General features: G+C 41.3%; 1 protein-coding gene across 1 annotated transcript in view; it reads left to right on the top strand.

Annotated features, from left to right (window-relative positions):
* Window positions 1–272: 272 nt before the first annotated feature.
* The window catches only part of NFYC (nuclear transcription factor Y subunit gamma), a 64,077-nt gene continuing 36,422 nt past the window's right edge, over window positions 273–27,927 (top strand). Inside the window, exon 1 of the mRNA XM_058195821.1 lies at window positions 273–459. The gene's annotated coding sequence lies outside the window, so the exon portion shown is untranslated. The remainder of the gene's footprint in view (window positions 460–27,927) is intronic.

Here is a 27,927-nt window from a genome sequence, read left to right as displayed (position 1 = left end):
ACTCTGCACCCGGCGGGTAAACCCAGCAGCAACACAGTAGACAGAATTCAACTACAGCACTGTATCTGCGGAGCCGAGTCCACCCAAACTACACTTCCCACAATTCCGCGGGGGAACCAACTCCCTCTTGCAGGTGCAAGAAAAAAAAATCTCGCCCTTTCATTAATTCTCGCGGTAACCTACACTTCCGAGAGAATGGAGACGCAAACGAAGTTGGAACGTCGCGCTTGCGCACTAGCTGAAAGTCACGAACAGAGGGAAGGGGGCGGGGCTTGCCGTTCTCCTCAGTCTCGGCCCCGCCGCCATCTTGTTTCACCTCCACTTCGTGCTCGCTCCGTTCCCTCACATCCCCGCCCCCTCCCGCTCATTTCAGTGGGAAGCGTCCGAGCTACAGCTAAACTACTGGCATTTTCCGCTGCAGCCGAAGCGCTACGGGAGCCACGGACTCGGAGTTGGACGGTGAGTTAAAGTAGGGCGAAGGAAGCTCTGCGGTGGAGTGGCGGTTGGACCTATCTTTCCCTTCCCCCTTCTCCGTCGCCGCCATTCACCCTGCCCGTCTTTCTGATTGGTTGGAATGCCCCCCCGCTGTCGTTCCTGATTGGCCGCCGGCGGGGTAGACGGATGGGCGGAACTGTCGCTAGGCCATTGGGTAAAAATTGCGGGCGGACCGTGGAGAAAACAGCCTGCAACGGAAAGAGCCTTTTTTTACTCCGCCCCTCTATCCCAAGCCCCGAGGCGGACATCGGAAAGGGCGGGACTTGTGACCATGGGTAACTTTCCATAGAGGAGAGCAGAGAGGCCGGCAGGGCTCAGTCGGAGGCGGGGCTTAATTTTTCTTGGGTTCTAAACAGCTGAGAAAGTCAGAATTTTGGCTGGTCTCAGACGTTGCCCCGAGCCATTAATCTGTGCTTGTATGGGTATTGCATGAGCCCTAGTGCTGTGGTTCATTCAGTAAACCATGATTCATTTAATCATGGTAAGCTTTTCGTACATGCTCACTACTGTGTCCTGTTAAAGAAGGAGGCAAAGTGGGTTTCATCTCTTGGAATTGCATGACTCTCAGGAAGAACTGAGAATTGATCGAAACTCGTACTGATCACCGGCTCTTGACAGCCTCTGTTTCTCTTACTTCTCCTCTGATTGGGATTAAAAGAAGGGTGCAAAAAAAGAAAAAATATTTAAATCTGTGTTTGCTCCAGTTTTTGTGGTTACATTCTGATTACTGAAGTAGTTTATATCACGTTTTTCTGTTGGAAAAGCAATGATTATTTCAGAAAATAATGCCAATTGTAACTGACAATATTGTAGAACCACGAATTCTACCTTAAAGAATTGCACCTCCAAGGAACTCAAATTATATTTGAAGCCCCAAAGTTTGTCCTCTTCTGCTGAGTTAATTATGATGTTTGTTGAAATTGATTGATTTTGTTGTCTTGTTCTGAGCTGTTTACCTTATGTATTGTCTGTTGACTTCCATTGTTGTCTCAATTGTTGCTTGTTTAAATTAACTGTCTAAACAGCAACTATTTAGCAAACCTATATAGAAGAAAAGTGTCATTTAAACAATATTCAAACCTGCTTCCTAATGGAAAGTTGCTTTCATTTTTGGATTTGTTGCATATCTAGTAGAATACAATGTCCAAAAGATGCTGTTTCTTACAAGAAAGAATACAAATTTTCTGAATGGATTTCCATTGAACATCATAGGAAGAGCCAAGTCATAAGGGAGAAAAACAGTTTAGTGTAGTTATTACAGTGCTGGTCTAGAAATTATGAGACCATGAGTTTTAGTTGTCCTTTAGACAGGAAAGTCAGTTTTTAAAAGTTAGGTTTTGACCCCAGTCACACTCACTGAGGTCAACCTACTTCCCAGTACTGATGTGGGAAAATAAGAGACAAGTATTAATTAGCTACCTTGAATTATACAAAATAAAGGTGAGATGTGAATCTAAAAATAAAAGTCTTTTTTAACAGAAAAAATGAGCAATTTGATTTGGATTCAGAAACTGAATTTGCTTCATATATGATCTTAAGTGTGTGTCAGCTAACTTTGCAGAAGTTACATTTTAGCTTGTGATTCTAGCTTTTAAACACTTCTAAATATATAATTTATGTATCTACCAAGGCCACTTCTGAATAGCTATCCTAAAACAGAATTGGGTAATGCTCTGATTTCTTAACTCCCTTTGGTCTTAGCATACTGTAAAGCAGCAGTCCCCAACCATTTGGGCACCAGGGACAGGTTCTGTGGAGAGGTGGATGGGGCTTCTCTTATTTGCACAGCCCCGTTTCTGGCATCTAGTTATCAGTTCAAGAATTTCATAACCCTAAGTCAAGAGTTTCTGTTCTGTGCTAAAGAAAATAATGCTTTTAATTGATAATGCACATAGTTCAGTTTGTTGGGAATTTTCAAAGTGTTCCAAAATTCTTCTGGATCTGTTTGTCTTGGAGAGTGATAGCCTGCCACCTTCACTTCATCAGATGCTAGAATGGCTTGACAGATGTGGGATTTAATTTCATTTGGAGGAGGTGAGAGAGAGAAGAATGGAGGGAAAGATAGGGCAGTTACATAGATGCATCTCATGAGAGCTTATGCTTAATTTTTTATTAAATATTTATTTAAATTTACCGGCCGCCCAATTCTAGTGGATTCTGGGCAGCATACAAAACTAGTGAAAACAAAAACAGCTAATAACATTGACTCATGCAGCCCAGACTAAAATAATCTAAGACAGCAAAAACAATAAAAGAGAATGGGCCATTGATCAAATATCATCAACTCTGCCTGGCAGCAAGTTCAGCTCATGTAGTTGTGGTGACACATAACTTCCTCTATGCCTTTTCTACTTAATACAGCTGTACACTAATTACAATTAAACCTATACGAGATTTATTTCCAATTAAACATACGTTGAGTTGTATTCTAATTCAAAAGCCTTTTTTTACCCTTCTGTGCTTTCATATTTATGTGAGTGTGTCATCTCCAGGTAGGTTCCTTTAATCCCGTCCCCCCCTGCATTTCATTCCTGCCTCTCTTTCCATAAGCACTTCTCCTGATCACTTCCAGTTCTCCATTCTTCTTCTTTAGAGATAAGGTTATATCTTGGCTGTAGACCAGATTTCTTGCTTGATACCTATCTTTTGTTTTGCATCAAAACAGATCAATTTATTGGGATGGAGAAAGGACTCTGGATGTTCCTGTAGTGTCTTGTGACACTGCATCTTTTTGAGGCATTTATGTATCCAGCAGGCTTTGTGTACATGGAGAGCTTTATTTTTATACTGTAGTCCAGAGCAATAATGAGTTTTGCCCATAATTTTAAAACAAAGTTTCTGACTCATCAATTTTTAAAATAGATGGACTTCAACTCCCAGAATTCTTCAGCTAGCACACCACAGCTTTTTGGGAAATTCTGGGAGCTGAATTCCACCTATCTTAAAGCTGCCAAAGTGTAAACTAAACTTTAGCCTGGTCATATCACTTTCAAAGTTCATTCTGTTTTCCATGACCATTATCAGAATACAATCTCGCAAAGTATTATGAGTCTGAAATACATATAAACATTATAATTACGTATTGAAGCCAGCACCATAGTTATCTGAATAAGCTACAGATTTTTTCTGTTAATGATAGTGTTTTACATCAGTAATTTTTGCAAGTTTTTAAAAATCTAGTTCACTTAAAAATAGATATGTAGGCAATTGTTCAGTATATCTTCACTTATTCCATTGTTCACTCAGAATTAGTGCTGAATTGGACTGTTTATTGAAATATTACCACTTTCCAAATGTTTGACTGTTTTATGTCAAACTCATTTCAACATTTTTTCTTTTCTCTCTGCTATTGGAGAATTTAAAAAGCTCTTTACATAAAATATAATTGATCACTTAATATCTGAAGACTTTAAAAGTAGGAGGTGCAAAGCTCATTTTAAAAGCTTGAGCAATCTTAAGAGAAAGCATATGTCAGAATGTGATAAAGCACCAACAAAGGTTGCAGCTAAGTGCTGATTCTGGCACTAGTAAAAAACCAGAAAATATATATGTGGGTGTATGCATAATTTTGCATTTATTTATTTAGTCATGTTTATGTAGTGTATATTGGAGGTGGAGAGCCTTTGAGAGCTGTATGCAATGAAATTTCATTTTAATATATGTTGATTAGTGTACATTCAAACTGACAATAGTTATTCTAAGTCTAAAAGTGGTACTAGATAATGGCAGATCAGGTAGACCTGTTTGGCTGGAAAAGTGGGGATGCTGTTAAAATCAGGAAGACAACATATTTGTACAATCTGCATAGGTCGGTTTGGCATGAGCCATGGGTAAGTGATTTATCTTCTAGTGCTAGATGATTGAAGTACTGTATTTTTCGGAGTATAAGACGCACTGGAGTATAAGATGCACTTTAGTTTTTGGGGAGGAAAATAAGAAAAAAGTTGATTGGCAGATGGATCGACCTCCCGGAATATCCCCAATCAGCTGTTTCCAGAGGTGAATTGTAGCAACAGGTTCCTTGGTTGTGAGCTCTGTGCCTTGCTTTTTTTTTTGCTTTTTTTTCTGCCTCTGAAAGCCTCTGAAACAGCTTCAGAAAAAAAGCCTCTGAAGCTCTGTTTGGGGGCTTCTTTTCTGAAGCTTCATTTCTGATGCTTTTTTCAGCCTCTGAAACCTCAGTTTGAGAAGCTGGGCGGGGCTACATTTGGAGTATAAGACGCACCCAGATTTTCACCCTCTTTTCTGGGGGAAAAAGGTGTGTTTTATACTCCGAAAAATACGGTATCTCATAGCTACTGCCAGGGCTATGTAACAGCACCCCAACCTTTTTTACAGTAGCCGATATGCTGTAACTTCTCTTTAAAGAATTATTAAACACACACACACTATTGAGCCAAATCATGTTGAAGTCACCATGGAGCGCTGGAGAAAGTCTTGAATTTTCTAGACCTTTTCCAAGTCTCTGACATACTTAATTCTGTTTGTATTGTGTCTTTGTATTATTTATTTCCACAATAAACTTTTGATCCAAAGGTGGGGAAAAATGACCTTTCTCCTGACTTGAAATGATTTGAGCTTTAGAAAACATCTTATAGAAATAAGTGGATGATCTCTGGAGGGCTCGGGATAGGGGCTGTTCCTCTGTCCTGGTCCTATTAGACCTCTCAGCGGCTTTTGATATCATCGACCATGGTATCCTGCTGCAACGATTGGAGAGACTGGGAGTGGGGGACACCGTTTTTTGGTGGTTCTCCTCCTATCTCTCTGACCAGTTGCAGACGGTGTTGGCAGGGGAGCAGAGGTCGACCGCGAGGCGCCTCACGTGTGGGGTGCCGCAGGGGTTAGTTCTCTCGCCTCTCCTGTTCAACATCTATATGAAGCCGCTGGGGGAGATCATCCGTGGTTTTGGGGTGCAGTATCATCAGTACGCTGATGACACTCAGCTGTACATTTCTACCCCTGACCACCCCAATGAAGCTATCAAAGTACTGTCCCGGTGTCTGGAGGCCGTACGGGTCTGGATGGGGAGGAACGGGCTCCGACTCAATCCCTCCAAGACTGAGTGGCTGTGGATACCGGCGTCCCGGTACATTCAGATGGTTCCATCGCTGACTGTGGGAGCCGAGTCATTGGCCCCTATGGAGAGGGTTCGCAACTTGGATGTTCTCCTGGACGCTCGGCTGTCGTTAGAAGAACATTTGACGGCCGTCGCGAGGGGAGCCTTTTATCAGGTGTGCCTGATTCGCCAGTTGCGCCCCTTCATAGACCGGGATGCCTTGTGCACGGTCACTCATGCCCTCGTCACTTCCCGCCTGGACTACTGTAATGCTCTCTACATGGGGCTCCCCTTGAAGGGCACCCGGAGGCTCCAACTGGTCCAGAATGTGGCTGCGCGAGTGAGAGAGGGAGCCACCCGTGGCTCCCATATAACACCTCTCCTGCGCAAGTTGCACTGGTTGTCGGTGGTCTTCCGGGTGCAATTCAAGGTGTTGGTAACCACCTTTAAAGCGCTCCATGGCTTAGGACTGGGCTATTTACGGGACCGCCTACTGCCACCGATAGCCTCCCATCGACCTGTGCGCTCCCACAGGGAGGGTCTCCTCAGGGTGCCGTCAGCCAAACAATGCCGGCTGGTGACCCCCAGGCGGAGAGCCTTCTCTGTGGAGGCATCTACCCTCTGGAACGAGCTTCCTCTGGGGTTACGATCACTCCCCGACCTCCGGACCTTCCGACGTGAACTCAAGACTTTTTTATTCCATCGCGTGGGGCTGGCCTAATGGGTTATGTTTTTTAATTGGGGTTTTACTATTGATTTTTAATAGTTTTAATGTTTAGCCAAATATGAATTAGATTTTTATAGTGTTTTTTAATCTATTTATGTATATTGTTTTATGCTGGCTGTAAACCGTCCTGACTCCTTCGGGAGAAGGGCGGTATAGAAATTTAATAAACTAAACTAAACTAAACTAAATGTGGTCAACTTATATGACAAGAGAGTCTCTTCTGCTACTTACCGTATTTGGAAGCATTGCTTGGACTAGATCAGGGCTGTCAAACTCGTGTCCTCACGGTGGTATCACGTGACGTATCACAACTTTCCCCCCCTTCGCTAAACCGGGTATGGGTGTGGCCAGAGTGTGACTCATCCAGGCCGTGGGTTTGACAGCCCTGGACTAGATGTAAACCCTCCAGCAAATCAGTGTTTTTCAAACCTGGCAACTTACAGATGTGTGGATTTCAACTCCTAGAATTCCCCAGCAACCATCAGAGCTGGCTGGGGAATTCTGAGAATTGAAGTCCACACATCTGAAGTTGCCAAGTTTGAGAAATGCTGAAAGAATTAGATTGCCCCCCACCAACTATTCACAGAAATGAAAATACAAGATATTCATCACCCACCACCCACTTTTGTGAACTGTTTTCTTATATATTCACAGTTCTTCCTTGAAGCCTGAGATTCTCTATTTCCTAGTAACCTTTTGCTATTGAAATGCAGGAAAGTAGTTTTGCTCTCCTTGTGTGCATCTTGGACTGCCTTTCGTTCCTAGTTATGGCACTTTTCCATAATTTAAGATGACATTTGTTTGCTGCCCTTTTTATGAACATTACAGATGCCTTTTCAATCTTTTATTTAGGTTTAGTTATGACTTCTAAACTTCTAAACTGACTTCTAAACTACAACATATTTTGAGGAGTTGCATAGTACTATTTCTTCACTAACTTAGAACTTTATTTTTAAGGGAATCTAATAGTGATTTAAATTTAGAACAGCCTCCCTGACCTCTTGCTGATCAGGGATACTCAGAATTGTAGTTCAACACTCCTGGAGTTCCAAAGTTAGAAAATCTGTACCAATGCAGTTGCTCTATTATACCAATTGATATATTAAGGATACTTTTTAAAAAAATTCAAATGTATTTGAAAACAAAGATTAATATAAATCACCTGAGTTTTTTGATGTGTCCCCCGTCTTGGTTTTAAATTACAGCATTGGGGATTCTATCTAAAATATGTATAATCTCAGGGCATTTTGTGTATGAAATGTATGCATTATGGGTTTTTTTTAAATTTTCTGAATGGTTTGAATAACTGCAAGTTTGAGGTTAGCCCCCAAGCAAGGAATTCTGCATTTCACAATACATTTCTTAAAAAGCCTTTTTTGTAAAGGAAAAGCCTAAGTTTCGATCAACGCTCAGAGTGTTGGGGAAGAGCTTTGAAAGGAAACCTTAAAGACACCTCTGGGGATTTTGCCAAGACCTCTTTACTGTGCCACTCTTATCCTTTCTGTTTCTCTCCACCGGTCCTGCCCCTTTCCCCTCTTCTTTCATTCCAACGGTCAGCCCACCCCATCCCTTGTTTTAACACTGCCTTGCTACGAGAAACACAATTGCCCTGCTTGCCATTTAAACAACACAAATGCGGTTGAGAAAGAGAGTTGCCCCCATCCAAGAAATCGGCTGGGTTGTAAACTGCTGAGCCAGGATTAGAGCTGGGTGGGTGGGGGAATCCCAGGAGCGCCTAAGGACCACTTTGGGGGCGGGGGAGAGAAAGTGAGCATTTCCACACATCCCCCGCCTGAATTCCCCATTATTTGGGGAAACGAGGCTCTAAAAATTAAACCTCAGGACTCCTGCCTCGTTTTCTGGCTCGCGATTTAAAGCAGTATTTCTGAAGTCACCGCGTTTCGCTGCTTATAAAAGCCAAGTTGCCTTTTCACGGACAGCTCCCGGATCCCATCGCAGTGCCCCTAACCCCTTCCTCCCTTCCAAAATGGAACCTTAATTTTTTAGGAAGAACCCACCTCCCCAACTCCCAGGGTCAGCCACACCAAAGATCGTCTATTGAATAGACCAGGGGTCCCCAACCTTGGCAACTTTAAGGCTCGTGGACTTCAGCTCCCAGAATTCCTCAGCCATTAGGTGGCTGAGGAATTCTGGGAGTTGAAGTCCACAAGTCTTAAAAGTTGCCAAGGTTGGAGACCCCTGGTCTATTCAATAAGACTCTATTCCATCTGCTTTTCCCCTTTGCACCTCCCCCCTCGCCTGCCCGCGCCGCTTTGCTCCATTGTGACCCTGGAGCGCCTCCACTTCACGAGGTCCGCCTTTTACATAAGTTGCTCCTGGCTTGAAGTCTCCGCGTCTGACCCCTGTTCTGCCTTCTCAAGGTAACTTGTAAAACAGGAAGTGTACAAAGGAGGGTTTAAGTGACGAGCGGAGCAGCCAATCCGGGCGCGGGGAGCCTCCGCGAGGAAGGGGCTTAGCCAACGAGGGGCCGGCCGAGGGGCGGTTCGGTGTCGGATAGCATGCTAGATTGAATGCCTTTCACCGTTAAAGTGGAAGAAGGAGGCTGCACCGTGTCTCATTGGAGTCTCTGGGAGTTTTGCACTGAGGCAGGGGTCAGCTGAAAGACAAAGAAAAATGGCGAATAGTTTGGGAGGGCAGCTGCTCAGTTTTGTACCACAGTGGACATTCCAGAGAGCCTGGCCTGCATCTCCTGCTGCCTTTGTTTCCTCTTGCTCCACGTCTCTCTTCCCCTCTCTTTTTGTGTGTGGAGAAGGACTAGAAATGGCTAAATTAGCTCTGTCAGAGGAGGCATAATTAGCTGCCTGTAAAATTAACGCTATCCCTGGTAAGTTTTTTTTTTTTTTGCATTGCTTTTCTAATGTAGCAATCCTCGGAGTAGTCATGAAATCCCAAAGGGCAGATAAGTTGAAACTGTCTCAGAAAATGGCCCCTTGCTTGGCAAGCTGAAGGGAGCACCTATCTTACCTTGCTGTCCTTGGCTTAAGCCCAGCCTGCCTGTCTCTCTCTCTCTCTCTGTTCCTCTCTCTCTCTTATTTTAATAGCTGTGAAAACGAAGAGAATTTTGTACAGATGCATAGGGTTGGTTTTGTGGTGGTTGTGTGTTTTGTTTTGTTTTTTTTTGCATAAAATCAGGGTCAAAAAAGCTGGAACTCTTCTCCCATCCGCTTTCCAGTAATTTGTCTTTTTTGAAATGCACAGAAGGTTTTGTGGAAGGCTAAAAAATGTAAGCAGCATATTTTTCAGCTTCCCTTTTGGTTTTAGGAAAGATGACATTGACAACAAGCTTGGGAAGGGGGTTGAGGTGTCAAATCGGGATGTTCCATTTCAATATAAAGTATTTGGACTGATATTTTTGCACATCTGAATTAAATACCACCTATTTGTAACAGTACTTGTATGTTGACATCTGTTTCATCTGTCATTCCTTTTTCCTCCTTGTCTCCACCCACATCCCAATATTATGTAGCTTAATTGATGGGGCTGCAGGATTGAAAGGGTTCTTAAAATGACATGTTTTAAGCAGCATGAGTCATAACAATATGTTACCTATCATAAAGCTAATTTCCCAGTATGGTCTTTGGACCTTTGTTACATTATGTTGGGTCTGGAGAGTAGAAAGGAAAGAGCTCATCTATTCCCTTAGTTTCATCCCAGAATTACTTTAAGTAAAAAGGAAACCTAACAAACAACTGAAGAAAAGTTTGTGGGATAGCTGAAGACTTGCTTCTCTTCTAACTTGCTGCGTCTTTGAAAGTATCACTTTGGGTGGTTTTAAAGTCAGTGATGAAGGTCACTGGAATGTTCCTGATATTGAGATATCTCATCATTTAATGGATTAAGTTGAATAAGTGTACTCTGGAATGCTTTTATAGCAAAGGGCTTACCTGTTTGTCTTAAGTAAAGAGTTACACCTGAGTTCTTTACATTTTTTCCCTTCCCTTTCATCTGAGTGGAATAGTGTTGCAGTAAAAGTTGCTGAAGCAAGGCCTGCCTGTGCAAGCAAGAGTGACCTTGAAGCTCAGTTTCTCTGGGTTTTAACTGTTGAAGGACGAAGTTTGCTTAAGCTGTTTGGAGCTGGTGAAAGGAATCAGTTGGAAGGAAGAAACAGTGGGTTACTAGTACCTGAGAAAGTCACTATGAATAACAGGAGCATCTGAAACTAAAGCGATTTTAATGAAGAGCTTTGAACTACTTATTCCCTTATGTCTTCTCTGCCCCACTATTATCCTTATTCTCAAAGGTTTCAAGAGGGTGGAGTATTTTAACTCTTCAGAAATCCAGAAATAAGTCACATTTATGCCTTTCTGTCATCCATAACCTTCACTTACTAGCCTTGAGCAACATTTTGAAAGTTCAGATAGGTTATCTGTTCTTTTTCCTTAAAAGATGTCATGTGTGATGGTTTAATAAATGCAAAATCTTTTCTGCACTTATTAAGCACCATCGCAATTTAGGAACACCTCCTGGGAATAAATTTCACCAAATGCTGACTACCAAATTAAGATTTCAGTTAATAATCAGAAATCTACACATCATAGTCATTCAGAAGTGGCTTTGGCATTCACCTGGCTTGCTGAAGGGAGGACGAAGCAAGTCCACCTTCTTTCCTCCATCTGTTCTGCTTTGTGTCAGACTGCTGTTCACTTCTTCTTTTTTCCTTTGCATTTTCAGGAAATAACTCTATTGTTGGAAGCAATCTTACAAACAAATGCTGTACTTCTAATAGCACCTTTCAATAAACTACTGTGAGAGCTCTAACAGTATGTTTAGGTTTCCCGTTTGCCGTTGAAGTTTTGGAAAACAAAGTTACCCATTGTTGTTCATAATATAAAAAATGTAGTGCACAGCCCATGGAAGCTTTCCATGTGCATCTTTAAACTAACGGCAACTGTACAAAGTCATTGTTTATTTCACTAGGTATTACATGTTTCCTTTTACTTCTCATGTAGTTTTATTACACCTAGAAGCTTATTTTCTTGTTTTTTCTTTTGCAAGTAGTAGTTTCAGGTTTGATAGGCTTCATACAATCTCGTTGTGACCCAAAAGGTATACTTTTCTTCATGTAAGCAGGTAAACCACCAGATTATTAGAAAGTAGATTTACTTGTATGTAGAGACAAAATACTTAATATACAGTAATGTATGATCCATACTTTAGCAACCATAGTACTTGGCTTCATAAAATATGCTAATGTGATATGTGCAAACCATCGTGCCCTAGTGCAATATGTGATAGTGCCCACAGTTTATAAGACCTGGTTGCTTCCATCCCTTTGTTTCAGTTTAAAAATTGCTTACTCTATTTTCTCTTATGCCATTTCTAAGCATCTATCCTCATTTCTGTCAAATAGCATGGTTTCAATAGCAACTCTTAGATATTTTATTATGGGTGTTATTAGTAATGGCAAACAAGCTGGCTTGCAATACAATTTTGCTGAATTATTTTTTTGTCCCTCACCCCGGCAACAATTTTTGATAACCACATAGGCCCTAACTTTGTCTTCCATTTTTCCAAAGATCCATGATTTTTGCTTTCATTTTTTAATCTGTTTAGCATTCTAATTAACATTTGCATGCGTGCTTGCATGTTGATAAATTTGCATAGGCCTTGTGTAACAGTATGTACATTTTGGGTTGTTTTCATATATTACGGTTGTGCCTGTTGAATTGCTTTCATTTGGTTCCCTCAATTAGTAGCTAACTTAAATGCTGTGGTTTGTTAACCATGGTTTTCATTTAGTATAATCTCTGAACACAACCATGATATTGGTTTGACATACTTATGTTAAGCTTTTTTTTTTTTTTGATATTTTGATACATGATCTCAACTACCACTTTTGTTAGTAAATTGTAGTTTATGGGTTAGTGTTATAGAAATCAGCTGCTTGTAATTTGTTTTAATAAACATAAATAAAGCCATGGTTTAGCGTACTGTGTAAAACCAGTGACTGTTCTTGAGAATCTCAGATGCTTTCCCTCCAGCTTAAATGATTTTCTACCTTTTTATGGGACATTTATTTTACAAATAAATGAACACTGAAGATGGCTAGCTGATATTTATGATCTGGAAATGAAAGCAGACTATTGTATACTATATAATATATAACATAAGGATAATATACTATATAATATGTAACATACAAATATACCAATGTCCCAAAGGTACTTTTTTCAAGAGGCAACTGGATAGTTTTTCTCTGAAGACATTTCACTTCTCATCCAAGAAGCTTCTTCAGCTCTGACTGGATGGTGGGGAATGGAAGGATTTATAGTCCTTGCAGACAGCTGGTCATTTGCATTCTTTTAGTGGGTCATTAAGGTCACCTGAAGATTTATCTGTATCATCAGGGTCATCTGAGTGGTGCAAATTGATGTGGAATCTTCTTGGAACTGTTGAAAAGATAACCATGACCTGGATGATTGAGAATCTCCATAGACAAATCTACCAATGCTTTGAGTTTTTCTGATCCTCTTATTTGAGCAATATTTTAATTAAAAGTATTTGCAAATTTAGGTATTAGGAGTCAAATTATTAATATATAACACCTGGGGTGGTTCAAAAAAGATTTGTCCACACATATATATGTATGGAACTGTATGTTCTGTTAAGCCATTGTTTAGTATAATGTGTGAATCCAAGTATAGTTGTTTGAATAACAGAATTTATGCCATAAGGATATAAACTTTTTTATAATAGCTTAGTTAACCCTGATGGGAACAAACTTTGGCTTTTAAATTGGTTTATACCAATAAAATAAAATATATATTTTCCATTATCTTTAGAGAATATGGCTTATTAGATAATACTACAGATAATTATTAGCAAGATATTAAAAGCTGAGAAAATCCACTTTTGTGGAGGGTGGTGCTTGGAGTATGTCCAATGCCACAGTTGTTGCAGAAACCCAAACTTTACGCAGAGAAAATGAATTCCTATGTTCCTTAAAGTTTTGAGGAATCCACAATTGTTTGCCTTTAAATGGGTAAAACGTGCTCCTCTTGTTGGCTCATATTTTTCATGTGCTTTTTTATAGCGTCTCATAAAGCAATCTGCTCTTTGAATGTGACTTAAAAATCATTATGATTTATGATCTCGATCTATCACTTTGCTGTTTGTATGTGGAATGAGACCTTATGCACAGGAGACAATTCCTTGTGTGTCCAATCACACTAGGCAAATAAAGAATAAAGAATAAGAATAAATGATGATGTTAGATTATATGGTTCTTGATAGAGAACAAGGATGGTGTTACAAAAGGTATATAACTGGCTTCCTAATAGTTCTGTGAACTGGCATACAGTAAAAAAAAGGTACCATACCTTATATTACAGCTGCATTATTATAAGCCACTGAGAGTCACTTTTGGTGAGATAGACAGCTATATAAATTTGCTTGATACATAAATAAATAAAGAGCTTAAGGATGGTAACTTTGCCCTTGGAAATAGTATAAATTAACTGCCTAGTAAATAACTCAAGAATGTGATGAAGGCAAAATAGCATTTTATAACCATGATCTTATTTCACAAGCTTGCTATGTTTTGTATATCCACTAAATATATATATGTATGTATGTATGTAGGTCTTTGGTTATTCGGGTTTTCTCCCGCGTAAAATTTTACGCGGGAGAAAACCCGTATAACCAAAGACCTACATACAAACACCTGTGAAAACCTCAGGAAAATATATATATATATATATATATATATATATATATATATATATATATATATATATATATATATATATATATATATATATATATATAGATATATACATACATACATACACACACACACACACACACACACACACACACACACACACACACATTTGTTTTCTGAGGTTTTCACGGTGTTTGTATATAGGTCTTTAGTTGTTCAGGTTTTCTCCGTGTAAAATTGGAAGTGTCTTGGCGGCGTTTGTGAAGTCTCATTCGTCATCTTCAGGCTTCAGCCGTGCTTCTGGGAGCAATGCGTGCTCCCAGAAGCACGAAGCTGAAGCCTGAAGATGACGAATGAGACTTCGTCGAAACGTCGCCAAGACACTTCCAATTTTACACGGGAGAAAACCCGAACAACCAAAGACCTATATATATACATACATACATACATACATACATACACACACACACACACACACACACACACATTAATATAAATATAAATATAAATAATATATATGTGTGTGTTTGTGTGTGTGTGCATAATTATGATACCCTGGCAGTGCATTTTCATGGCATTCAGTTTGGGAAGGTAGATATGAAGAGTCTTTATCCTCTTTTCAGTCACAATCTTATGAACTCTGATTACACATTAATAAATGATGTTTATAAAGTGTGGAAGAAATGGAGGTAGTGACAGATTTTATCTTCCTGGGCTCCAAGATCACCACAGATGGGGACTGCAGTCAAGAAATTAAAAGATGCTTGCTCCTGGGGAGGAAAGCTATGGCAAATCTAGACAGCATACTAAAAAGCAGAGACATCACCCTGCCAACAAAAGTGCGTATAGTCAAGGCTATGGTGTTCCCAGTTGCAATGTACGGCTGTGAAAGTTGGACCATAAGAAAGGCTGAGTGCCAAAGAATTGAGGCCTTTGAACTATGGTGCTGGAGAAGACTCCTGCAAGTCCCTTGGACTGCAAGGCCTAGAGGAGATCAACCCTGACTGCTCTTTAGAAGACCAGGTCCTGAAGACAAAACTCAAATACTTTGGCCACCTAATGAGAAGGAAGGACTCCCTGGAGAAGAGCCTCATGCTGGGAACGATGGAGGGCAAAAGAAGAATGGGACGACAGAGAATGAGGTGGCTGGATGGAGTCACTGAAGCAGTAGGCATGAGCTTAAATGGACTCCAGAGGATGGTAGAGGACAGGAAGGCCTGGAGGAATGTTGTCCATGGGATTGCGATGGGTCGGACACGACTTTGCAACTAACAACATAAAATTTCCCTCCCACACCCTGGATCCCTCACAATTGTAATTTAGACTATGGGAAAAATTAGAACATTCCCCTATCTGTGTTTCCCAAAAGACTGGCAGTGTTTCATAATGGATCATTTTTATGATATTCTTTTTCAACTTATGAAATAATGGGATTTCTTTCTCATTCTTTCATGCTTTGCCACATGCTCGTGACTTGTCTCATATTTGGAAAGTGGGCCATTCTTCATTGTAAATTTTACAATTCTAAAAGTATATATTATGCCCTTCTGCATTTTTAAGTATCAAAAGTGACTGTTTTTAATAGTTTTGTAGGATATTCAAAACTAAATATCCTTTAGCACCACAAAAGGTTACATGGCTAGGAGCAGATAAAGATTGAACTAGGAATACTTTCTGGAGACTGAAGTTTACAGTGTGTCAGAATTATATCACTTTAATTGATAATACAATTATTGGCTCGGTGACTTTGGGCCAGTCACTCATTCTCAGCCCAACTCACCGCACAGGGTTGATTGTTGAGAATATAAGAGGAAGAAGGAGTATTAGGTATGTTTGTTTCCTTGTGTTATTTATAAAACAACAAAAGTGGGATAAAAAAAAAGTCAGAGCCTTCACAATAGAATCTGAAAAAGTGTGATCTGTGTTGCACTATCTCTGTCTTCTTGGACCTGCCTTTAATACAGGTAGTTCTTGACTTACAACGGTTTGTGTATGACCATTCAAATTACAATGCAATGACAAATGTGACTTATAGCCCTTTTTCACAGTTAAAACCTTTGCAGGATCCCTATGATCATATCAAAATTCAAACACTTGGCAACTGGTTCATATTTATGACTGTTGCTGTGTCCCAAGGTCATGTGATCACCTTTTGCAACTTTCTGACAAGCAAAGTCAATGGGGAAGTCAGATTCACTTAACAACTGGGTTACTAACTTATCAACTGTAGTGATTCACAACAACTGTGGCAAGAAAGATTGTAAAATGGGGCAAAATTCACTTAACAAATGTCTCACTTAACAAAATTTGGGCTCAATTGTGGTTGTAAGGCGAGGACTACCTGTAGTGGCTCTGAAGTACGGTGGTAACATTTACTTCTTTTTCTGCACTGATTCTGCACTTGGAAAGTGCCTTGCTCACCAAGGAAAACTTGTAAAGTAGGAAAATCTAATGTAACATAGTGACAGCTTTAACAAAACCAGTCAAAGTAAATGTTTAACTTTTAAAGTACCATTTTTAAATATGCCCTTGAACTGCTTGGTTTAAAGGCAAGCACAATAATTGATGGAAATAGCAATGCCAATATGTCTTACTCCTCTCTTAATACATTACTTTTTAAAACTAGCAAGTGAAGCATTTTCCAAATGGCTGGCGATTGAGGTGGGCCATGAAGGAAAGGTCATTTCTTCTTTGGCATGCAGCTGACCACTTTTCTTCTGGAACATGGTCCTGTCTGATGTACAGCTTTATTGTTCAGTTGTACCCTGAAAAATACTCATTCTGCCTTAATTAAAATACATAGATTGTGAACACTTAGTGAAAATAAGCTGGCAAAAAAGAGACTTTCTCATGAGCCACAGATGTATTTATTCAATATTATTTAATAATTCTGATACTGAGCTGAAAACTGGGGGAAATGATAATTCTTGTCAAATGCTAGAAGGTACTTACCCATCATATATTTTACCACAAACATATGTGGGTAGGGTTTGACAGAGATAATTTAAATCAGCAGTGGGCATTATTTTAGCTAAACTCCATAAAAAAGTAGTAAAGGTTTTGAGATTAAGAACAGATGTACTGAGAATAAAGTCGATTTGTAGACCTTCTCTTAGGTACCCACATTCTTCATTTGCTTCATTAATAGGTTGTGCCTATCAGAGCTTATTCTGGCTCTTGTTCCTAACATAGATTCTTCCCAAGCAGGTTCTCCAACTTCTCTATGCAACTATGAGAACTGAGATAATTTAATCTTCTTGTTGCCCAGAAACAAAGTTTTGTGGAGGAAAGCATCTGATTATATTAGTAAAGTGACAGATAAGGTTGTGGATGGTCTTTCAATGACAGGTAGTCCTTATTTAGCAACTGCTTCATAGACTATTCACAATGAATGATACTAATGAAATATTAATGAGTCCTTGAATTTACATCCTTTGTAAGTCTGTAAAGCAAAGGAAAGGTGAAGTAAGCATAGTCGTGGTTTCGGTTAGTAGCATTGCCAATCCCAAAACGAGGACTAAGCCATATATCTATGTCAATACCCAGTCTTTTGCCATAGTGTGGATATAAACTTTTCTTAAAGTGAAGAGGTGTATGATCAGACTTACAAGCACATAAATATATTTCCTTAGACATGAAATCCAGCTGGGTAACTTTGATCCAGTCACACACTCTCAGCCCAACCCACCTCACAAGGTTGTTGCTGTGGGGAAAATAGGGGACATGAGTATTAGGTATGAGTTTTGAAACTAAGGTTTCAATATATATATATATATATATTTGTTTTCTGAGGTTTTCGCGGGTGTTTGTATGTAGGTCTTTGGTTATTCGGGTTTTCTCCCGCGTAAAATTGGAAGTGTCTTGGCGACGTTTCGACGAAGTCTCATTCGTCATCTTCAGGCTAGGTGTTTACAGCTTCGTGCTTCTGGGAGCAATGCTATATATATATATGAATGATGGGATAAAAAAAATCTAATAGTAATTTACCGGCAGTTTGTGAACAACCCTCAGGTAACCAATTGTAGTGTTTCTCTGGATGAGGAATTCTTGTCCCTTTCTCAGGTTTTTTGTAAGCAAAAGAAACCCGATATGGGTTGTTTTTGTAGTTATGATGATAGTTGATAGTTGGCATTGATGATAGTTTCTTCAACAATATTTGTTGACATCCTCTTTTATAGGATCACATGCCATGTAATTGATTAACAGAAGTTAATAATTCTGTATTTCTATTTCTTAATGAATAGTGGTTTAACAAGGGAAGATAACATTAGATTAATGGAATGGAATAAACCTTGAAGAAAACCAATCCTTGGGATTTATGTATGTTCCGACATTATCTTGAATTATTCCTGATCCCTCCTTTTTTTCCTTTTATCAATTGGAGAATTACTGACAGAAGCTGATCTAAGAAAAGCAGACATAAAATAACATATTTTGGAAATAACCTCTCCTGAAAATATGCAACCTTCTGTTTCAATATTGTTTTGGAAGGTATTTTATTTTGCTTTATAAAATACCCCCAAAACAACGTACAAGATAACAGAGGTCAGGTAATTACAACACAACTATAAAACAATGGATTTCAGCCTGGAAAATAAGTTTTCTGTGTATGTCATGCCAGTCTATCTGATGCTCTTCTTACATTTAAAATCTTCTTGCATATCAGTTATTACATCTACATTCTGCATCTATTTAATTGTACAATCTTTAATATGTTCTATTTTTGAGTCACATTTTAGCAATAGTTTGTAGATAAGATCCAATAAATGCTCCAAGTTTCATGTTATGGTACAAGATTCTCAAATTTAGCTAGATATCTTAAATATTCCCTTTTATATCTGCAGTTCTTTAAATACTATAGTATTTATTTGAAGATATTTAAGCCACTCAGGCACATGTGGCCGTTATGAAATAAAAATCTGGAAAAATACTTAAATTAAGTATTGCTGTTTAAACTTTGAGGTTTAAAATGAGACAAAATGAAAGATTTTTTGAATGATTACAAATATCTGATTTTGTAGAGCTGTCACCTGAGCATTTTAGGCAAGGTTTGTCCTTGAAGATAGCTATGGCAACACTATATGAATTTGGGTGAATTATCATATAATATTTTCTCTTTTTATCCTAATGGTTTTCTTAGTAACAATATCATATTTGTTTTGTAAATGGTATTTCTTCTACATTGTACAGAGAAAAGCATTACAGTACTTCAGAATCAAGTATTTAAATTAAAGGGAGATAGGATGCAATTCCACATCAGTGAAAAATCAGAGCATGAGTGAGACTTTCAAAACACTTAAGGACTCAAAGGCTGTACAGGTCGTCCTTGACTTCAGCTATTTGTTTAGTGAACATTCAATGTTACAATGGCTCTGAAAAAAAGTGACTTACTGCCATATTTCACACTTACGGCTGTTGCAGCATCCCATAGTTAAATTACAAAAATTAGGATGTTTTGTAGCCAACATGAATTAATGACGGTTGCAGTGTCCCGGAGTCATGTGATCACCTTTTGCAACCTTCTGACAAGCAAAGTCAATGGAGAAGCCAGATTCATTTACTAGTCTTGTTACTAGCTTAACAAATGCAGTGATTCCCTTAACAACTGTGGCAAGACATGTTTTAAAATGAGGAAAAACTCACTTAACAACTGCAATGAGAATTTGGACTCGCTTGGGGTCGTAAGTCAACTACTACTTGTATTGTATATTTTTTTCTGATTCTTATGGCTTAAGAACTTGCTTTAAGGCATGCTACTAAGAAGTGTAGCCTTTAGCTGCACTACTCCTTGGATAGAAGACTAATGACTAAACCAGAAACAAATTCTTTCTGAAACCTTGTTTCTTACTTGACCATACTTGGTAATCATAGGGTATTATTTTAGAATCCTTCCCTACCACACCTATATAAATAATATAAGGTAGAGAATTTCCAGTGTTGGGGAGAGGTACCCAACTGAAGCAAGGACCGCTCTCATAATTAGCACCATCTCATAAGTTTCAGTGTTAATGTGATATGTAACCTGTGGAAAAGCAATGACAATTGAGATATGGAGCAACCTTTAGTCTTTTTGAATTGATGACTGTATAGGTCTAAGTAATACAATTTTCTTTTATCTTTCTTTCTATATCAGCATAGTATTTGAATTAACTAGATTAACAGGCAAAATAGCTTTGACAAAGGGCAAAATTACTGTTAGTAATTGTAGCCTAATTTTGTCTTTTAAGGCAATTGCTTTGCTGCTTGGGAGGAGAAAATTCTATGTTAATAGCTAATATAGGAAGTTTAGTTATATAACCAACTCCTGCCAGGTCAAAGCAGATTTGATGGATAGGTTTGTGCTATATAAAATCCATATTGGACATCTTGACATAGGAAATAAATTGGTGCTCATTTCAGTCTGATGCTCTCAAACATTCTAAAGGTCAATACTGCAAATCGGCTCTAATGAAAAAAATGTAAATCCCTCCGTGAATTTAATGGTGGAGTGCAGAAGAAGACTCTTTAAATTAGTGGATTTCCTCTGGCTTCATTAGAATCATTTCCAATTTAGCTTATGCTGATGAATCCATGTGCAATTGCTATGAAACTGTAGCACATTACTGCAGATTCTGAAGGTAGGGAGATATTTTAAAGTACCTTCTATTAACCAAAAAAAACCTGACCTGTCCTCCTTTATGACCATTTACAAAGACTTTTCACTGCATCTTGACCTAATTAACTTTAGCAGCTAGAGTTGAGGTGCCTATCACTATGGTCTTAACACTGGGCGTTTTTTTAAAAACTGCAGGTACTTTTTCCTGTGTGAATTTGCTTATTTCTCATGCCTTCTACAGCAGGGGTCTCCAACCTTAGTAACTTTAAGGCTTGTGGACTTCAACTCCCAGAGTTCCTCAGCCAGCTTTGCTGGCTGAGGAACTCTAGGAGTTGAAGTCCACAAACCTTAAAGTTACTAAGGTTGGAGACCCCTGTTCTACAGTGTAAAATACTGTATCTTTGTTCATGTATTACGATTGTCAACTAAATGTACATTTGAAAGACCTGATTACATTTTGTGTCTTTATGCTAGCCAATTCTCTAGATATTTAACAGAATTCCTATTTCTGCAAGCTATGATGCTCTGCATATTAAAGAATATTCATCAAACATCTTTAACCTGGACACTTAGAAAATTTAACTAATTGTAGATAATATTTTTTTTTAAAAAAGTTATGTATGAGGATAATTGTTCTTTATTGATGCATATAAGCAACCTAACTGCTATTAATTTCTTCATAGGATGATTTAGAGGTAGTTTTTATTTTAAAAAAGAACTCGCTGTTTTACACCACATGAGTGAAAATTCATGCAATAATTGTTTCTGGACAATTTTTTCCAAACAATAGACTTGTGAGTGTGTTTGGCGGGAAAGAAGGCCAAAATAAAATCCACAAGACACAATGGATCATAAGTCAGTGGGAATCATATCCACTTACGTTAGAATTGTTCTTGGCTTTAAGCCATTTCCCATTACGCCATTGCATAAAAAGATTGTAGGCATTCAAACTTAAATAAAACAGTCTTTTATTTCTCTCACTCTTCTATGCAACCTTTGAATGGTATAGTTAACACAGTCATTTCTAAAAGGATCTTTGATATTATTTTTGAAGAGAACATTTAGCAGATTTAAATTTCATTGGTTGAACCTTATTTTTATCTTACTTTAAAAGCAAATAATCACTTTGATCCGGACTGCTTCTGTATAGAAACAGACTTTCAGTTTGCTCTTAAATAGAATTCTGAGTTCTGTAAATGTTCTTTCTAAATAATAATATGCTTTCTTCACCTTTTCCAGGCCATCCTCCATATGTGGGCCCTAGTTCCCAAAGAAAGTGAAGCTGTTATTAAAAACACTTACGTTGCTCTAATCATAAACCATATAGCAACCCTAACCAGCATCCTAGCTTGTTAGAAAAAGGGTGTTATCTGTTTACACAACTATGGAAATTCTCCTGTATGCTGTTTAGAGAGTCCAAAGCAATGGGTTGTTAACTTCAGCTGATTGGCCAGCGACTGAGTTGAATTTGTTTAAACACGCCTCCTCTTCCTGCTTAGCTCCAGTTTATTAACTCAGTCGGCCATAGAGAGACTACCTCCTTTAGCTCCATTGCTTTGACTTTTCAATCAGCGTATTTGGACCTTAAATTAAAAGAAAAAAATTCTCAAACCTCTCCAAAAAACTTTTCTTTATTATTCCTTGCTGCTGGGAGCCTAAAACGAGGCGAAAGAGGCTTGCGCTTTGCGTGGAGCCCAGCGCCGCTCAGCTGAGCCGCTAGAGCAGCGGCGGCCATTTTTTTAGTCATTTCGCCAAATCCAAGCCTCGTAGGATTGTCCGGACTGCCTGGGACATCGCTGGACCTTCAAAATCATGAGTTACGGCCAGCGGAGCGCAGGAGAAACCGTGGTGTCGGCTTCGCGCTTGCAGGGGTGGAGAAAGATCCGTGTTGTTGGATGCAAGCTCCCCCTGCCAATGCTGCGGTGACTAGGCGCCTGAGAAGCAGTGGTGTCTGCTTCGCACCATAAATTTGGGGACACCCCCCCCCCCTAGCACCACTCCACACAGCTTAAAGGCACTTTTCAAGCCGTGGTGTCGGCTTGGTGCTAATCAGCCCTTTTCCTCTCATCTCATTCCAGGATTCGGGGCTATAGTTTTATTTGAGGCTTCCACTGACTCCAGGCCTCTATTCCAAGATGGCAGACCGCAGCAGGTCTTCTTCCCTGGCTTCTTCCTCACCCTCCCAGGGACACCATTCCAACGTGGCCCCAGCCCTTCATAGAAGCAGATCCAAATCTAGGGTACCCTCTACCAGATCCAAATCTTCTGCTTCTCATCATACTGCTGCTGCTGCAAAAAGGGATGCCTTAAGAAGGCAGCGTGCCCTGGATAGGCAATTTGATAAGGCCAAACAAAAATTAGCAGAGGATTGCAGGGAAGATCCTGTGGGCATCAGAGACTCTACCTCACCTCAGCAGACTGAAGCTTCTCATCAGCCCCTGTTAAACTAACCTGGATGGTCTCCCACTCTCCCAAGTTGTTCAGGAGAAAACCAGGAGACAGTCACTGCAGTATTTGGGGACACTTCCAGACCCATGCCAGAACCACCTCATCAGGCACCTTCTGCCACCTTTACCCCCACAGCAGCAGGGACCCTTCAGAGAGAGGACAGCAATCCTAGTATTCCTCAGGACATACGCCATCTTATTATTCAAACTATTTCGCAAGGCATTGATTCAGCCTTTACTCAGAGAGGTTTTCCAGCCCCTTCTCCAGCTGGATCTTCAGCCCAAAGATCCCACTCTGAAAGCCATCACACCAGACAACGCGTTCAACGCACACGTTCTCCCACCCCTTCCCACCACAGTGAGGATTCCTTTTTGGGGGAAGAAGAAGACATGGCAGATTTTAACTTATCAGAGGATGAGGAATCTGCTCCAGACAAGCCTGCCCCCACTGGGCTTTTCGCCATGAACTTTTTTATACCTTATTACATAAGACCAAAATCACAGCCAACACGGGGGTTGCTTCACGCCAATTGGAAGGTGCTTCAGATACATCTGACCCTACCAAATTCCTTTTCACTGAACCAGTTTCAGAGCAACGGGTAATTCCATCACCTAAGCTCTTCTTAGACATCATTCAACATCAATGGGGTCACCCAGGTACCACCCCTAGTGGGTCAGACAAGAAAATGTACACAACAGATCAGGAACTCGAGGACCTTCTTAAGGTTCCAACTGTAGATACCCCTGTAGCCACCTTGGCCTCCTCCTCCAACATAATTCCTTCAGATGCAGCAGAGGGACTTCGAACCGAGGATCGCAGAGCGGAACTCTCCACCCGTAAGACCCACCAAGCGGCTGCATGGGCCATTAGATCAGCCACAGCAGCCTCATTCTTCGCAAGGACCTTTTTTACTCTGGCTTAGGCAAATGCAAGCAAGGATTCCTCAAGAGGACTCCAGATTGCATCAGGACATAAATAAATTGGTCGCAGCTGCTGAGTTCACTGCTGATGCCACCCTTAATTCGGCAAAATTTGCATCTCGAGCCCTTTCCTCCAGCATCACTTCCAGAAGATTGCTTTGGCTCAGACAATGGCAAGCCGACATGAAAACCAAGTGGCGGTTGGCAGCTGCCCCATGCAAGGGCGGTTCCCTCTTTGGGGAGGCCCTAGACCCAATTTTAGTCGAAGGGAAGGACAAGCGGAAGGTCCTCCCTTATATATCCAGAAGATCTGACAGACGGGGTTCTTTCCCTTATCGCAGGCAGCCCTTTCGTTCCCAGGATCCCGGGTTTCAATCCCCGGCTTACCAACGATCCTTCCAGTTGCCCCCCGATAGAGCACCTGACAGACAGTTTCCGAGACAGATCCAGACAACCACAGGCCAGACGCCCCTTCCGTGGATCCGGTTTCCGGCCTTATCGCAGAAACAAATGACTATACCGATCAGGATCCCATCGGCGGTCGCCTCGCCAAATTCGCTTCCATTTGGCACAACACGACACGACCACCGACGCCTGGGTGCTCCAGACACTCACACTGGGCCTAACTCTCGAATTCAACTCCGAACCCCCAAGGAGGTTCATCCAGTGCTCCATTCCCAAGGAGTCCACCAAAAAGGCTCAAATGGAAGCAGAGATTCAGCACCTGCTATCCATCAGGGCCAAAGAACCGGTACCCCTACCTCATCAGGGGACCGGCTTCTATTCCATTCTATTCTTAGTAGAGAAGAAATCAGGAGGAAGCAGAGCCATCCTGGACCTAAAACAACTAAATTTGCACATCAAGTATCGCAGATTCAAGATGCACTCCCTCAGTTCAATTTTGAGAAGCATCAGAAAGGGAGATTATCTAACATCCATCGACCTCAAAGAGGCCTATTTACATGTGCCCATCAGGCCAGCCCACAGACGCTTTCTCAGGTTCAGCTATGTAGGGGCCCATTTTCAATACAGGGCTCTTCCCTTCGGCCTCTCATCTGCTCCTCGCACCTTCACCAAGATTCTGGATGCAGTGGCGGCCCACCTACGGTCAATTCCCATCCGAATACAGTGATACCTGGACGATATATTAATCCAGTTGTTTTCCTTCCAACAGGCGCTACTGGACTTACAGGTAATGATTCAAACCCTACAGGATCACGGATTATCTGTGAACAGAGAAAAGAGCCATCTCATGCCATCACTCGACATAGTCCATCTGGGGGCGAGGATCAACACCAGATCTTGCCAGGTGTTTCTCTCTCAAGACCGTTTCAACAACATCAGATACACAATTAAGAAGGTAAGGGCACTCAGATGGGTCCCACTATCGTTGCTATCCCAGCTACTGGGAAAGATGGTGTCTTGTCTGGCAATCGTTCCCTGGGCACGCCTCCACTCATGACCCTTACAATAGTTACTTCTGCCAAACCAAAGGGCAGGCACCAGTCATACAGAAACCAGGATCCTCCTGCCCCCAAAGTTCAGGAAATCCCTGCAGTGGTGGATGTCCCCAGCCCTAGCAAAAGGCTGCTCGTTTCTGGAACATCACCACCTCGTCCTTACCACGGACGCAAGTCTCTACGGCTGGGGTACTCATCTCCTAGATCAGATGACCCAGGGTCGCTGGACACCCAACGACCTCAAAAACGACATAAATTGGTTGGAACTGAGGGCAGCCCATCTGGCTCTAAGACACTTCCGAGCACAGTTAGCGGGCCATCATGTGTTGTTATTGACGGACAACATAACCACAAAGGCTTATGGAAACTGTCAGGGGGAACCCGCTCTCACCTCCTGATGAACGAGGCAGAGGCGATGGGCCTGTGGGCAGAAAGGCATCTTCTATCACTACAGGCAGCACACATGTCCGGAGTCGCCAACACACAAGCTGAGCAGGACCACCATCGACCAATCAGAGTGGCAACTAAATCCGGATCTGTTTCTTTCCATCACGAACAAATTCAGCCTGCCCATAATAGATCTTTTTGCCAGCCCGACCAACAACCAACTGCTGAGATTCTTCTCCAGATTCCACACCCCAGGAGCAGAAGGAACAGATGCCCTATGATGTCAGTGGCCCCGGGGTCTTCTTTACGCCTTTCCTCCAACCCCTCTTCTGCCAAGGGTCATTCAGAAGATCTTGGAACAGAAGGCGGAGGTCCTCCTCATAGCCCCTTACTGGCCTCTTCAAGTTGGTTTGTGGATCTGATGAGCCTATCCATCACTCCACCTTGGCGAATTCCACCAGATCAGATTTCACTACGCCAAGGAGCCATTCTTCATCCAGAGCCTCAGTGTTATCAACTAGCCGCCTGGCACTTGATCGGGAGATCCTAAGGAAGGAAAAGCATTCCGCAGGAGTCATCTCCACCCTCCTGACGCCCATCCACAACGCGCATTTACGAGGCCACGTGGTCATCCTTCCACCGCTGGTGTCTTAGACATCAAATAGACCCCACTTCTGCTTCTATTCAGCAGATCCTGCAATTCCTCCAGGACGGATTGGACAAAGGCTTGGCCACCAACACTATCCGTCTGCAGGTTGCAGCTCTTGCCACTGTCCTTTTCTGTGACAGGACCTCCAAATTTCTCAACATCCCCGTATCCGCCGTTTCTTAAGTGGAGCCTACAATCTGCTTCCCCCCCCCCCCCGGTCCACAGGTATCCGACCTGGGATCTAACCCTGGTCCTTCAGATGCTTACTTCATCCCCTTTCGAACCCTTGAGCTCCTCCAGCCTCAAGCTCTAAACCCTTAAAGTCGCTTTTCTCATAGCCATAACCTCTGCCTGCAGGATCTCCGAAATGGCTGCTCTATCAGTCAGGAAGGACTTACGCATTTTTCACCCTAACAGAGTCATTCTCTGTTTAGACCCTACATTCCTTCCAAAAATAGACACGTGGTTCCATAGGTCTCAGGAGATCATCTTGCCGGACTTCTGCCCTCATCCCAAACATCCTTCAGAGCGTCAGTGGCACGCGCTGGATGTACGCAGGGCCTTACGTATCTACCTCGACAGAACAGCTCCGTTTAGGAAGACAGAATCCTTGTTTGTTTCCTTTCAACCAAGGGTTCTGGGCAACAAAGTATCTCCATCCACCATAGACAGGTGGATAAAAGCCTGTATTTCCATGGCCTACGACCAGCAGAAACACCATCTTCCAGGCCGCATCACGGCTCATTCCACCCGCAGTGCAGCTACCACAGCCGCCTGGGCCACTCAAGCCTCTATCTTGGACATCTGCAGAGCAGCCACATGGGCCTCTCCCTCGCCCTTTATCAAAAACTACAAGATGGACCAATTTGCCTCAGCCGAGGCCTCATTCGGACGGAGGGTCCTGCAGCGAGTTCTTCCTGCCGCTGACAATTTGGATTCCTCTGTTCCCCACTCTAGGGATATTTAGCTTGGGTATATCCCATTGCTTTGGACTCTCTAAGCAGCGTACAGGAGAAGGAACATTGGCTTACCTGAAGGTTCCTTCTATGTACACTGCGTGAGAGTCCAACCCCGCCCTATGTTCCTTTATTGTTTTCTTTGTTCTATGCAGGGGTCTGGAGGTTCTTGGTCCGTTTCCAGTTCCCAATTGAGTTCATCTTCTCAAGTACCGGTTCTTTGTTAATAAATTGGAGCTAAGCAGGAAGAGGAGGCGTGTTTAAACAAATTCAACTCAGTCTCTGGCCAATCAGCTGAAGTTAACAACCCATTGCTTTGGACTCTCACGCAACATACATAGAAGGAACCTTCAGGTAAGCCAATGTTCCTTCTCTGTCATCCAAGTTATGTTTGTCTCAAAGGTGCTTTCTCAAAAGGCAGCTGGAATTCCTTTGTTTTTCTTTGAAGATGTTTCTCTTCTCATCTAAGAAGCTTCATTGGTTGGGGTATGGAAGGATCTATCTTCCATTCCCCCTTCCCCCCCTCCCATCATCCTTCCATTGTGCCCAC

This window comes from Ahaetulla prasina, chromosome 10, assembly GCF_028640845.1.
Source record: "Ahaetulla prasina isolate Xishuangbanna chromosome 10, ASM2864084v1, whole genome shotgun sequence".
Lineage (NCBI taxonomy): Eukaryota > Metazoa > Chordata > Lepidosauria > Squamata > Colubridae > Ahaetulla > Ahaetulla prasina.
This window is presented reverse-complemented; position numbering and strand designations above follow the sequence as displayed.